The sequence below is a fragment of the Ammospiza nelsoni genome, chromosome 6 (genome assembly GCF_027579445.1).
Source record: "Ammospiza nelsoni isolate bAmmNel1 chromosome 6, bAmmNel1.pri, whole genome shotgun sequence".
In the NCBI taxonomy this organism is placed as follows: Eukaryota; Metazoa; Chordata; class Aves; order Passeriformes; family Passerellidae; genus Ammospiza; species Ammospiza nelsoni.
Genome location: NC_080638.1, coordinates 44,298,163 through 44,313,329, shown reverse-complemented (window position 1 = coordinate 44,313,329; position 15,167 = coordinate 44,298,163).

Below are 15,167 nucleotides of genomic sequence, written 5' to 3'. Positions count from 1 at the left end.
GAGCAATTTAATGGCAACAGCAGTGAGATAAGGAAATCAACAGTAACAGGAACAAAATAGAAGGTTCAAGAAAAGAAATATTGTTGTGCATTCCCAAAACTCCCAACAACAGTCCCACCTCTCCCTCCAGCTCAGGTACCCGGTACCCATCTTCTCCCTCCCTCTGCCCTGGAGCCAGCGTTACCCCAGCCCCTCTGCCCAGCTGACTCCCTGGCAGGAACTTCTCCTCCTCTGAAGAGGCTCCTTTTCCCCACGCCAGCAATGATGTGAGGTGGTACAGGATAACCTTTACCCCCTTCTGACTGCTGCAAAAAATTAACTCTGTCCTGGCTGGAACCAGAACACCTCCCCACAGGAAAGGATTAAAACCACGAATATGCTCATTTCCCCAATAGAAGGGTGAATCAGCTTACCTGGTTCTTAGAACTGGAAGTTTGTTTGTGTGCTTACACCTATGTATGCAAGCATTTCTGTGATTATATAGCATAGTTTACATTTTGCTGAGGAGATTAAAGAGTTACACATCTGTAGAGAATTTTAGGGTACCTATTTTTATCCAGGCCCCTCTGCCTTCCCTGCAAACACTGCACACAGTAGATTATTGTTAGGTGAACTTCCAGCATGAATCAAAATTTCAGCAGCTTTCATCAAGCTGTGGACACTGAATCTGCTTAATGGCTTATTTATTATAAAGTTCCTTAAGATCTTTCTGCAGTCTTTCCCTGGTGCATTTTGGGATATGTCCTTCATGATCCTTAATGTCAGCCTTCTGGCAAATATACCATTTGTATGTTATACATGGAAACAAATATACTTTTAAGTCACTCATCTGCATTTCCTCATGTACCTATAGCCCTGACAAGGGCTATGAAGGAACAGGTGGCTTTGTGTTGTTTCACCTTCAGAACAGCTGGTTTATTCTTTTGAACAATTCATCATGTGAGCATTGTTCTCTAATACTAATTTTTGAAAATTGGATTAAACATCTGAATATGAAACCTGGAAATCTAAGCTGGCATCCAGGTTCCTGTAAACACGCCTTGCAATTTTGCTTTGCATGGCTTAAAAATTTGAATCCGCTTAGGGCCAGTGAAGCGTGATTCTGATTTAAGTTTTCTATCTTTCTGATGTATAGGTTGGGAGGGCTCTTACTTTGGAACACACCCTTGTGAGAAGACAAAATGAATTCTGTTCCCCAGCATCCCTTGTGGTTAGAGATCAGTGTGCCAGGTCCTGCAGCACTGCAGTGATTTTCATTTGGAAAGGATTTTTTTGAGCTGACCATGTGAAATGAGTGGTGGTGCTGCTCCAAAGCAGTGCCATGTCCCTTTGCCAGGGATAAGCAAATGCTTTCCTCTTGCTCAGGCTTTCTGTAGTAGAACTTTGTACAAATATAGTGTAAGAATGAATGTTCAGTGGTACAGAACCCAGCTTTGATATTGATTTGTGTTACTGTTGCATAACATTTAGGGACTCTGTAAGGAGCACGGTCAAATCAATCTACATGTGTTTAAATACTCAGAAATAAAGCAATGGAAAAATTTTGGGAAAAACCAATCAGATCTTACCAGAAAATGATGTTTATTAAGCACCAAGCCAGACCAAACTCTCCTGGTCTTTACAAAACCATGATTTTAAGAGCTGTTTTAGTTCTGGAGCAGTAACAGTAGACAATGAGTATTGAAGTTAATGGAAAGTCAAGGCACTCTACATATCAAAATATGCTGTGCAGAATTTGATTTTTACTTAGCAAAATTAATAATGGGGATCAGTAAAAAACCTACATGCTCCTGGCTTTTCAATGTAAAAATATATTTAGTCCCAGCATATATATGTGTGGAGGTTTTTAGGAATAAATACATTTATATCATGCTGAACTTACACATGGTAGTATGAGGCACAGACAACAAAAATGCCTATATCACCTAGAAGATTAATGAGCGAAGTGAGCTACTTCTGTCTAAATCTTTGTTCCCTGTCCAAGGGAATGAGGGACAGACATTGGTCAGTAGGCAGATAGGAGGACATGAGGTCCTCCTGCTTTGCCACTCCCTAAGACTTTTATTGCTACAGAACTGCCTCTTTCACTATAAAAGCTGTGGCCCCTTTATTCCAGCTAAAAGTGCTCTCTGTCACCCAAAGAGACAGCCTCCTTCTACATACGTGGTTAGAATGTCAAAATAGACCCTGGTGCGACAGCAACTTTAGTTTACGTATGTGCCAACGATATATATCTTTTATACACATGGTGGAGATTCACACTGGAAAGAAGACCCCAACATAGGTTCTGTTTCTGTATCTAAATGTCCTCAATATTGAACTAGACTCAGATGTAACATTGCACCTCAGAGCTATCTCCACAAATTTTTTTTACTTGATTCTTGTACATTTTTTTCATGGCTGTTTTAATTAGATGGTTTTTAATCATGCCTACTTCTACATGAAAAAGTAAGTTTTCTGACAGAAAGAATGTATTTCTTAAATAGCTGAAATTATGATCTTTTAAAATCAGCCTTGAGTCTGAGAAAAGCTGTTTTGTGAGGTTTCCAGAGGTTCCTGCCAAAATGCCATGAGACCATTACTTCACATTTACTTTCAGATTTATCTGGAACCCAGAAGTGCAGACACAACACAGAAGAGCTGGAAGAAACAAGAGTTCATCAACTATTTCTGAACTTTCAAAATGAATTATTTCTGGTTCAGTCTGTGGAAAACAGAAAAGCTTGGGTGGTGAGGAAGTTGACTTTATTTCCCAACACTTTTCTGTTCTACAGTAAATCCTCTTCAGATTCAACAACACTTTGATTAATTAGAAGATAATTATCCATTTGCTGACTAAACAATTGTTTCTTCTGTTGAAACTAAGCAATAATATCTTCTTGCTCATCATCCTTCATGTATTGGCAGCAGATCTTAGGTACATACTGAGGGGAAGGTTTGGTCCCTCTGGGAATGCATGCATGTGGAGGGAAAAAATGCACTGGTTTGAGAAGGGTGATTGTAATGCTGCACACATTACTTCAGGTATGTGCAAGTCAAAGAGCCACTGACCTGGAGCAGTCATGGATCAGACAGCCCAGCATGGTTTCCTGCCTGCTGTGACCTGGCACGGCCCAGGACAGCGCGAGGCCTCTCCGGGCATGGCTGGCTGCCACTGCTTCCCTGCGAGTGGAAACTTCACAGCTGGTGATAAAAGGAGAGAAACTTTGCCATTCAGAGTTACCTTTCTGAAATCATGAAACAAGGTAGGTTCATGATTTCAGGTTAGTGCTTGCAGGTGGTGGTCATCCTTCCCTGCCTTTCACAGCTGAGTGGGGAGCACGTTCCTAGGCTGAGGCCCAGATATCAATGCTTTTCTAAGTGCTGGGCAAAGACTAGCCCTACTGTGGTGCCAGTGCAATGGAGACACCAGGGTGCCACAGAAATGATGCCTGGTTTTGCCTGCCTCTTTTGAACTTTCTCTCAACTTTATTCAGGGAGATCTATTATAAGAAAATTGACTTGTGTAAGATAAAATACTAATTTCTGGAAGGGGGGCAAGTTTAGACAGATCTTCATGGTTTTTTCGCCCCAAAAAATTAACTTTTTGTCACTAGCACAGAAGTAGGCATATCAAGGAAACTCAAGCTCTTTTTTGATGAAGGAAAATACAATAGTTTGACTGCTTTATAAACAGTCTAACGCTCCTAAAATTAAGTTTTTGGTGTATGCCCAAATATACTACAAAGAAAACATTTCCTGTAGTATTTTGGTGCTCCTGTTTGGTTCCAACTCAGACTGAGAAATGTAGAAGCCATTTCAGACATGAATGATTGTAATAGTTTGCACTTGTAAAGTGATCCAGATACTAACATAATGGACTGCAGCTGGAGTGAGAGCATGGTAAAATGGCTCTGTTACAAGCACAGTTCTTTAAAGGAAGTGGTGAAAGGGAGAAATTAATTATATTAGGTCTGGTATACTTTGACTAGAGGTGTAGTAGCCAATGAAACTGAAAAGGCTGTTAATTCAATCACTGAAATGATTTAGCATGGGAAAAAAAAAGAATGTGTAGCAATTTTAAAATAAAGCTAAGAGATTTTAATTGCTAGAAATTAGACTTGCTTAGAACTGCAGAAAAATGGGATGGATGGGAACATCGCGTCTTATCCTTTTTCATTGTATTTTACACACAAAAATAGAGGCAAGACAAATGATTTAGACAGGTTCCTTTAAGTCATATAATGACTTCCTCTTGACACTAAGTAATCCTACTGTTCTTAGACATATTTCACCTTCAACTGCAGAATGGTCTAAGTTTTCCTAAGTAAGAAAACATGGGCACTTTTGTCACATACAAAGAGAAAGGGAGCAGGGGAAGCTTAGAGATGGCTGGCACGATTTACAGCATTTGGAAAATACGTATAGGCTTAAATGCTCATGAAGGATCATGAATAGATGCTTTCCCTTTCACTGAGGATACTTAGCAGCATTTCTGGTATCCGGGTCCATGTATATTCTTGGGCTATACACTCAGATACAATGCAGGTCAGTTTGCTGTGTGAAGCTCACTACTCAGTGGCCACTGCCTATTCAAAACACATGGTAATCAGACAATTACTGGGGTTACCCCATTGATAGTACCAAAACCCCCCCACATATTTCTATTAAAGCAAGTGGGAATTCTATTTCTGGTAAATTCAATTTCATAAACATCTATTTAAGACAACCAGGGGTGAGCAGTACTCTATTCCATGCTAAAGAATACACACAGATATACTGTTTGCACTTCAACAATTCTTTCAGGGTCATAAAGGAAAGTACAAGTTAGTGTTGACTTTTAAGCAGTAGTATTAGCCTTGCATCACAGGAAAACCTGGGATGCAGCAAATCACATTTATGCAGTACTCATAAATCAGTAAAACACAAAGCTGAACTGGACAACTTTTACATGACATCAATCACAAACTGTGAAATACCCAATAAAATTTCACAACATACCTGTGGAACAAGTTTTGCAATGTGCAAATAACACAGATTCCCCACTACCAGGAAGAAAAAAAAAGTCTTTCAACACATACAATACAAATTCTACAGCACACATGAAAAACAAGTTCCACTGTATGTATGGGGACTTGAAGAATAAATATAGTATTTTAATAGCCATTAAACCTGAAGCGACCCCTTGTCTCATGTTTAGTTAGTACTTGGTTTTGTGCTCTTTCATTGCCTCAGGGCTTTATTAGGAAGATGAATTAATGTGAAAACTGGTCTTTTAAATAAATTGCTATATTTCTGACCTGAAATGCCATGATCAGTCTAGAACCTGCCTGGTATTGGCCCCAAAAATTGCCCCCTAACAGATTCATAAAGCTTCTGAAAAGCAGAAGTGCAAACAGAATGGAATATAACCATCTGAAACATAGAAATGCTTGTGCTTGGTTTTAACTGCATAAAGCAAACAGATTAAAGAGGCTACAGGGAGAAGGAGGGCAGACTGACAAGCAGTAGTGTGGTATTAGAAAGAGTTCCTTCTAGGAGACCAGTAAAACAGCGCTAGAGCAATGGATGAGAGATAAAGTTAGGGGTAAACATCCCTAAAATATAGTTACCAATAAAAAAAAAAAGACAAAGTTATTAATTATATCCACAATTTTATAATACTGTCTAAAGAACAGAAGGTACATAAAGGAATTGACACTCTTGGTATCAGTCTATGAGCTAATTACCACTGCCCTTGAGTTGGAAAGATGCATCTCTTCTTTGTCTGTGTCCTGGTTCCAGCCAGGACAAGGTTAATTTTTGCAGTAGCCAGGAGGGGCATGGTGAGGACCCAGAGGTTATTCTGTGCACCCTCACACTGTGTGCAGGGGGTGGTTGGGAAGGGGTCCCTTCCATTCAGGAAGCATGGAGGAGCAGCTGGGTATTGCCAGTTTCCATCTACTGAGCACTTAAGCATTAATTATTTGCCTCTCTTGTACACTTTGTTATCAATATTTTTGCTGTGGCTGTTAATTTTTGTATCTCATTGATGCTTCCAGTCAATCACTCCTAACTCAGCCTGTGATCTTTATCTTTTGTGCCTCCAGTTCTCCCCAGCCCGCCACAGGGGGTGGAGGAAGCGCATGGTTTGGAATTTTTCACTGGGAACTCTAAATTGGAGAATACCATTCCTAAACCACAACAGTTAGTCATTCCTTTTGAAATTCTTTCAAAGTATTTGGCCTTGCAGCTATGGAGGCACATGGATGTTGCTTTAGCCATAGCAAAATGTGCAAAAGCTCAGCTTGAAGAAAGGAAATGTGTGTATTTCTTTGCCTTTAACTGAAGCAAAAAGGTGTGATGTAAAAGAAGACCAGAAAGAGAAGGAAAGGCAGGTCACAGAGAGAGAAAAGAAAATTATAGGAATGCAAATGTGGAGAAAGCAGATAAGACTTGTCACCTCCAGATAATCATTTGGGGAAATGTTACAGCATGAAGAGCTTGATTTTTACTTAGGAACAGGTGTAGAGCAGAGTAATATGTAGTTCTCTGCAGTTGTGAGAAGGGGCATTTATATTTTTTCTCTCTCAAGCAGTTTCCATGTGACAAAATACTTGGCCATACATTGTGTAATGGTGGAATGCACGAGCCCCTCCAGGCGAGCAGTTCTGCACTTTAGGCTATAGCAGCTCACTACCTCAGTAATATAACCAGTGAACTCATGTGCTGCTGTCACTGTTGATTGCAAGGATGACAATACTCCTGTGCCTGCTAGAAATCCTCAAAATCAGGCCAGAGAAAATAAATTCCTACTATTTATAGAAACTGGAGCTCCCCTTTCGAAAATGGTGAAATTCATTAAAGAATGACTGTCTTTGTTCTTTTCAGATTTCTGTGAGAGCTATCCAACTAAATCCAAGAACCAATAGAAATTTATTGTGTATTTATGTATTTTGTTTTCAGTGCTGCTTATTAAAAAAGTAATTTGAGAAACTTCTAGTAAATGAATATTTTTCATGTGCAAGTAGGAATCAGAATCTTGTACCTTATTCCTGCCTCATCTCTCAGGTTTCCTTTCTGGCCTTCAAGTGTAGTCTCCTATGTATTTCTTTGTTCCACTCAACAAAGGAGACTCATGTTGAAAGTAGGGCACCTACTTAAGTGTTTAGTTGGATTAGGGTTCTTCAGAGGATTTCCTAACCTCTGGAAAAAAATGATTAATTGTTGAAGCATTAGGCCTTCAAGGCCTAGACTTCCAAGAAATTCGGCTCTGAATCCTGGGCTGGGCTGACTGAATCATTTTATGATGGCCAGACCTAGGACTGTGCAGGGTAATTGTTTCTGAGTGCAGACAAAAATAGGAGGAGGTGAGTGCTGAGTGAGTAAAATGAGATTTAGAAACTAAAAAATCCCCAACCAACCAACCAAAACTAAAAAACCAAACAAATCTAACAAACAAACAAAAAAATCCCAAAACTCCAAAACCAACATCAACAACAAAACAAAACCATTCCCCCCTCCTCCCCCTCTGAAAAACCCCAAACCCAAATAAACAACCCAGTGGAAAAATGCATAGTCCAGTTACAGTTTAAAACTTTCTTGGGATATAGTCATCAAAGAGAAGATATTGTCTGACTCCATCTTTGCATTTAACTTTGTCAGACCAACTTTCAAGATGAGAAAAATCAAAATTATGTGATGATTGTGACATGCTGCAGTTATTTGTGAAGCCTTGACCGTGTTTGTGATGGTAATAGTTTCCCAAAAGTACTGTGCCTTGCAAGGTAAATCACAAAGTTAGCTTCAGCTAAGTAAAATTTGGAGGAAAAGGCCCTGATACGGTTAATTGGCAAATGCCCATTTTTTTTCCCATCTTCAACGTGATGTCATTTTCTTTAATGTAATTCAAGAACACTTGAATACTATCAAATGTTCCCATACTTGCCCTATGTGCTCGAAGACCTTTATGCATTTCTTATACATTGCATAAAAACTAAAATTACTTTCCTGCTGGCTTGCAAAATACTTGGGTTAATTTTAGCCAATAGTTGCATTTCTCATAACCTAGTCCCTCAAAGTGTCTTCTTTTCAGAGTTTGCCAAAGGGCTGACTTAGAAATGCTAGTTCTTACAACTCTCACCTCACTTTGTTGTGACTAAGCCCTCCTGAAATGCTCTCTGTTCCACAGGACATTCCTTCTGCAGCTGTCACATGCTGCTGTGCTTGCTCTGTGCTTACTGAACTGCCTTATACTCACATAGGAGTCTCAATTGTTTCTTTCAAGGGAGAGTTTCTGTTCTGTCCTGTGTACTTTTTTCCTTGGTTGTTAATATCTTACGGTTCTCTACAATGACAGAAAAGCTGATAACAATCTTGAGTAGAAGAGATCAGCCTGCCTGTATGCTGATATAAAATGAAATGGTGGCATGAAATATGTCAATAAATCATCTTGCAGTGCATTTCACACATGTTTTTTTCCTGGTGTGAGTAAGCACATTTGCTGAGATGGGTCAGACCTGGGATAACATGAGTTTTTCTAAGAACGGATGATTTCCCTGGTACGTGCAAGTGCTTTGCAAGTTTAACCTGTCATATCCTACTTCACCCCTAACCCACTTTTTCCCCAACTCACCACCTTTTAATTGCCTCCTAGAACCCTGTTCGTGAAAATACAGAGCTCTGAAATTTCAGCCAAAGGGACACTCTGCCAATATTTTTTACCTGGAAAAAATGCTTTTCAAAAAGAAATGATAAGGAATAGTCTTAGTTGTAATCTAGAATTGCACAAAATAATTGGCTGCTCTGAGGCATAGTTATTTGGCATAACATGTTGCTTTGGAGGCTGTTTCCAGGTACAGCGTGGAGCAAATCAATCTCGTTCTTGTTTCTGGGAGTTCCCTGTCCTTGCCATGGAATTGCAATAAGCAGTCAGAATGCTGTGGTCAGTGGCATAATTGGGTTTGGGCCCGGAAATAATGGGAATTCAGCCAAAGCCTCTGAGGGAAAGAGAAAGGACTCTGTAAACAGTTGTAATTGGGTCTGACTGAAAAAAGATCATTAATGGAGCTGTGTCTTTTAAACTGCTAAAGCTGTTCTTATGCTCTAATTCTACCCCTAAACGTCTGCATTTGGTGCCAGTCATTACCCCTGTGACTATATGGAAGACATAGCTCCCTTCAATTCTATATTCAAGAGACAGGTTGGATCCTTACTTTCTTCCTATACTTTTTTGTCTTCTGCCTCTAGTATGAGAGGCACAAATGCTGCCAGGGGTTTCTACTGCCCAGTGGGGCAGCTGCCCCTGCACAAGAGGAGTGCCATTGCAACTCCCCACTTCCACCTCTACCCATCACCACTGTGGTGGAATGTAACTCAGCTGATAAGCAGGGTCCCCATGTGCTGCCTGCACACTCTGGAAACACCTGAATTGTTCTCTGCAGAACAGAAATGACAGGGAGAACTGCAGAGGAAGGCAAGGTACCCCCCAAAAATCAATCAAGATATCTCCATTGTGAAAGAAAAAATTGGGAGACAGGAAGAACTGCGGGATGGGTGAGAAATATATGGATATATCCAAATATATCCATATGCTTTAAAGAAATTCTCGATGTATGAGGGAACAGTATAAACAAGGCTCAGAGATTTTCATGTGAGAAATTTCTTGTGCAAGAAAGTGAAAAACAGTGCTCAGTGCAAGGATAGTGCTATCCCATTATACAGCTGAGCCTGTGGGCAACATTGGACAGGGTGACCCACTTGTATCTTGGCATTTCTACGGTTCTTTCCTAGGGAAGTGATGTTTACCATGTTTTCATCTTTTTGTCCCAGTGGAGATAGGGAGGAGTCTTTCCTGAGAAGTGTTTTTTTTCTGTAAGAAATTAATAAGTCAGGTGAGACCTTCAATGGCAGAGAATGAAAAAAGAGGCATGAAGAATGACCTGTGTGCCTGAAAACTTGGCTGCTAGTTAATCTGATAAAATATATTGATTTTGTCTACAGACTTTGATCTGGATAGAAATAAACAACAGTCATGGTCTAAAATCTAATATCAAGACGGAGTTTTGTTCACATGAAAAACTGACAAATCTGAAGTGCAGAAAAGAGAGTGCAGCCCTACCCTGTCTGTTTTGGCTCTCACTCAGTAGTGAAGGCACTCCAGAAAGGAGCTTTACTGATATAATCTAACTAAAAAAACTTGAGTTAGACTTGGTGTGTAATATGTCTAATGATCTGGAAAATATATGTTGGATATTCTCCCTGTGGTAATGGACCGAGACACAGAAAGCCATATTTTTCAAAATTCAAGATTGTTGCTCAGTTTTCACAAAATCTTTACACATTAAAACTGGCACTGTTTCTTAATTATTGAAGAAACACAAAATTAGTGGAGCTGGGGAATTACTGAAAGGCTGCAGTACTTTTGAAGCCAGACCCACCCTGTTTAGGTGGAAAAATGCAGTGGAAACAATACAACCCGAGAATTATTTTCTGTGTAACTTCAATTTGAGTTCTCATCCCAAATTCGTTGATGTACTTGTCTGAATTTCTGCTTATCTTCCTGGCTTCATTACACAGCATTTGAATGTTTAAGAGTGCTCAGAAATCTTTATGATACCTGTGAGGCACGAGAAATATTCTTGTTTTCCTTTTGTTTTAAGGAGGAAAAGAAAACAAGAATTGCCAAAGGGCATGCAAATGTCTGTGCCAGAGCCAGGAAACAGGTACATGTTTTCAGTGTACCAGCCTCTACCAATGCCTGCAAAGGCAAATTTTTTGCCCCCCAGTCGTGTGTATGTATGCACATAGACATAAACAGATAGATGTGTAGTGTGATTGTTTCCTACTATGTGTTTGCTCCATGGGTGTTTGACATTCGTGCTGTGACATTGGAGCAGGCCTTGGTCAAACACACACCAAACTCACATCCTGGAAGACTCTTTCAGTGATGTAATATGTACAGAAAAGTGGCTCTAATATCTTCTATCTTGGCCCTGATTCAGGGTCAAGAGGATATTTCCAACAGTTGCTTTTTCCAACAAAGAGTGCTCTGAAAACCCAGGCCCTGTGAACCAAGCAAGTGCTCAGAGCACACACTTCTATAAGAAGCTTGCTTGCCTACTAAGCAATTCTCAGCAATGTCTTTGGCTGCAAGCTATTGTTATTTGTTTGTACTGTGGCAATGCCCAGGGGCTGCAGTCATGGATCAGGGCCCCATTGTGCTAGGTATTCTAAAGACACAACAAAAAGGTCTTTGTCATACTCTTAAAGCAAATCTGAGGTGAGTCTGGGAAAAGAACTTTCCCAAATCCAAAGTTCTAGGGCCAATTTATAAGCAGTTTACTTCTCTCCACACTTTGGGTTTATTCTTGGTTTTCTCATCTGCATTGTTTATTCAACACAGATAATAAATGAAATCTGAAAAAACAATGGGAAATGCAGAAATTTGATGTAGTTACTTATATTTTCTACTGAACTTTTAAATAAATAGCCATTCAGTGACTGACAGAGGTGCCTTGAGGACTTAGTTGCCATCTTTGGCTCCCTTGAAGTATTTTGTTGTGGTGACTAAAGTGACTGAAGACTGAAGTCTGAGACAGAAATAACACTTGAGAAAACCCAACCTTTTTCCATTTGTATTTTTGATGTGTGAATATCATTTGCTTCATGCATGTGGCATTGCTGGGGGTATCCACATGACACAGGATTTTTTGCACCTCAGGCATTCCCCAGCTGCTGGCACTTGAAGTCACATTCCTTTCTGTATCACATCAGTTTAGTTGCTGTGGATACTCTTGTGATGCCAAAAACAAAGGATTAGGATTTACTGTAGCCCTTCCTCTCCTAGAACAAAAGGTTCTGTTTCTGAATGTCCTATCTGCATTGCAGGCAAGGGGAGCACTGAGGGTCACAGAGGAGGGATGGGGCTGGAGCTCCATAAACACTCCCACCCTACATTTGGCAACGATGCCCTTGTGTCCCCAAAAGGTTTTGGGTGAATAGAATTGGGAATTAAACTTGTACTGAAGTCACTAAAGTGCAAATACCTACAAAGTCATGTCAGATCCACCTCGGCACTTTGGCTTTTTATCTTTTCTGGATGTCCTCTGTATGCCTCTAGTCTCAAACGAAGAATGAGAACAAACTTTTCTCGGTTTTGGAGATACTGCTAGTGGTGCATGGGATAGTTGAACCCACAATAACAGGAAAAGGGTCTGGAAAGTCCCTCGAAGTGGTTCTTCACTCGTTGAGGAATCACTGTGTAAATCAAGACAATGGTCTGAAACCATAGTTTATATTTTTCTGACCCTCAAAAGCAGCTCTGTAGGAACTGAGTCTATTTCAAAATCCACATTCAGCTAGCAAAAGAAAAAAATGTAATGTTTCTGGGGAAAAAAAAAGAAATATAGTATTAATTCTCAGAATAATTCAGCATTTAACACACATAATTCTTGCCTATTTTCATCTATATGCTGATTAATTAAACATCTTAAAAACCTGGTTATGTATTATTTTTTAAAAATATTCTTATGTTCAAAATAAAAGTTAAATTAATACGTCTAGCCATTGCTGGTGGGCTTCTTTCATAAGCCTTCTCTGCCATGGATTTAGGAATTGAGAGAACAAACATTTATCAGCTGGAATAAAGACTTTTTTTTTGTTTCCGTTTCTGTCTTCTAAGATGCATTCCAGGCTTTCAAAGAAGCCACAATAAAGCTCTAATTTTCTATTTATATGCCCAAACATTATTTTCATTCATATATCTATAACCAGATAAACATTCTGGAAATTCACATTGCAGTATAATCACTTTGTTCTTCTTTTGGGATACTGACTCATAATTAAATAGATGCAGCTGAGAGACAAAAACGTGACATTGAGACTGTACTGTTGCAGCAAGGGGGAAAAAAGATGAAAACAGAGGTTCTAAAGTCAGCAAACCAAACTGGAGTAGGAACTCACAAATTGGGTTAATGCTCTGGTGCATCCACAAACACCCTTTACAGCCAGTGTTTTATACTTTGGCTTTAAAATGGGGATAATTACTTTCCTGTGTTAGAGGGTTTTGTGAGAATATCTATTAGTGACTGTAAAAAAAAAAATCTTGCAATATGGTAACACTCACATAGGTATCAAGAGAAACAAGAAGCTTAATTAGCATCTCACTAGAGACTTATATTCTCCTTAGAAAGAGCAATAGACTGAGTTACTGAAGGTAGCCAAAATTCAATCCCTTGCTGTTTATGTAATGAGCTAACTCACAGTTGGTATTTGTTGTGAATTGCACAGTAAAAGAATTTACTTTAAAAATGCCTTTTTGTTGAGTCTTGAATGTGTTGTCCAAGATGTCTCATTTTTAACAAACTTTCAGAGAATTTGAGCCTGACCTGGATTCTGAACCTGTCCAGATTTAGCACTGCAGGCAGCATCTGCAGCTCCGGGTTAGGTGGCTGCAGGAGCATTTCCAGGCTAGGGCTGCACACTCCAGGTCTGCAGCCTGACTGGGCTCCACCACCCGGCTGGAAGGGGGCTCAGGCTCCTGCTGTGCAGCCAAGATTTACAGCACTGCAAGTCTGGAAAAGGCTTTTTGGATCTACTTATGGGCAGGCTTATGCCACCACTAAGGCACAAGCTGTATGTAGGGTCTCCCCTGTTCCAGGGCACAGCCCTTTCACAGCTTGCTGTGGAGCGAGGAGAGCAGACAGGGAAAAAAGTGTTAGATTTCTTCTTTTATAAGTCCCTGCCTTGAAGCAAACAATTTCTTTCGGGGGGAAAAAATGTTCCTAAAATAAAAACGTTGTATTTCTTATGAAATCTGTTAATGCTGCTGAAATGACAAAGATAATGATTGCAATAATTGTTTTTAAGGTGTCAGAAATGTACATAGGCATATCAAAACAAAGCAGTCTACTTAAAGCTGACCACATGTAGCAAGTAACAATAGTCTAAAATATTGTAACTATCTAAAGGTTTTAAAGATGTCTTTGTTTAAAAATAGGATTTACCCATGGATTTTTAAACAATTTAAAACCATTACAAATTGGTTCATAAGAAAATGCAATTGTGTTATTTTATTTTTAGTCACTTTTCTTTAGGAATAGGATAGCCAAATTCCCTGAGTTCTTTGAAATGTTTCTATTAAGCTTCAAGCTTTCATTTGTTCATGGGATAATTTTCCATGTCTAACCCCAATTTTATTAGAAAGGAAAATTTCTATAACTTGACTCAGTCCCTGTTTCATGCTGCACTGCAGAGGAAAAACAGCTGTTTTTTCAGACATCTCTCAAGCAAGGTGATGTGTGTTTCCATGTAACTCTTGCAAATACAGTGCAGCCACTTTTACAAAGAAAGGTATTGTGAAATAGTTACACCCCTGAGATATATTGTAGGTTGTTAGGAAATTAGTCTTAGCCAGACTGAAGGTGGATTCTTAAAATAACTTGTAGTGTTTTTGGCTTCCATAGCATTTTTGATGTGGAAGATCTGCTAAGAGTATAGAATCATAGAATAACTGGGTTTGGAAGAGATGTTTAAAGGTTGCCTAATCCAACTGTCTCTGAAATTAACCCCATCCAACCTGACTTTGATTCCAGGAATGGGCTATCCACAATTTCTCTGGGCAACCTGATCCAGGGTTTCACCATTCTCATAAAAATTCTTATATCTAGTCTCAATTTGTTGTCTTTTAGTTTAAAACCCCACTGCAACAGGCCTTACCAGAAAGCTGTCCTCATCTTTCTTACAAACCCCCTTTAAGTACTGAAAGACTGCAGTTAGGTCTTCCCAAACCCCAACTCTTCCAGCCCATCCTCCCAAGAGAGGTGGTCCATCTTTGTGGCCTTCCTGTGGACCTGCTTCAACAGGCCCATATCTTTCCTGTGCTGAGGAACCAGAGCTGGATGCAGCACTGCAGGTGGGGTCTCATGAGAGTGGAACAGAGAGGCAGAATCACCTCCCTCACCCTGCTGGTCAGACTGTTTTGTTGCAGCCCAGGGTATGGTTGGATTTCTGGGCTGAAAGTGCACATTGTTTGCTCATGTCCATCTTCTCATTCACCAGTACTGCCAAGTCCTCCTTTGCAGGATAATAAATGACCTATCAAGGACAAAATATATTTGTTCTGAAATTTAAATTCACATATTTTTTTAAGGCGTTTCCCATTTCTTAGTCTTAAAATTTGCCTGTTCTACAGGGAATTTTCCTTAAAA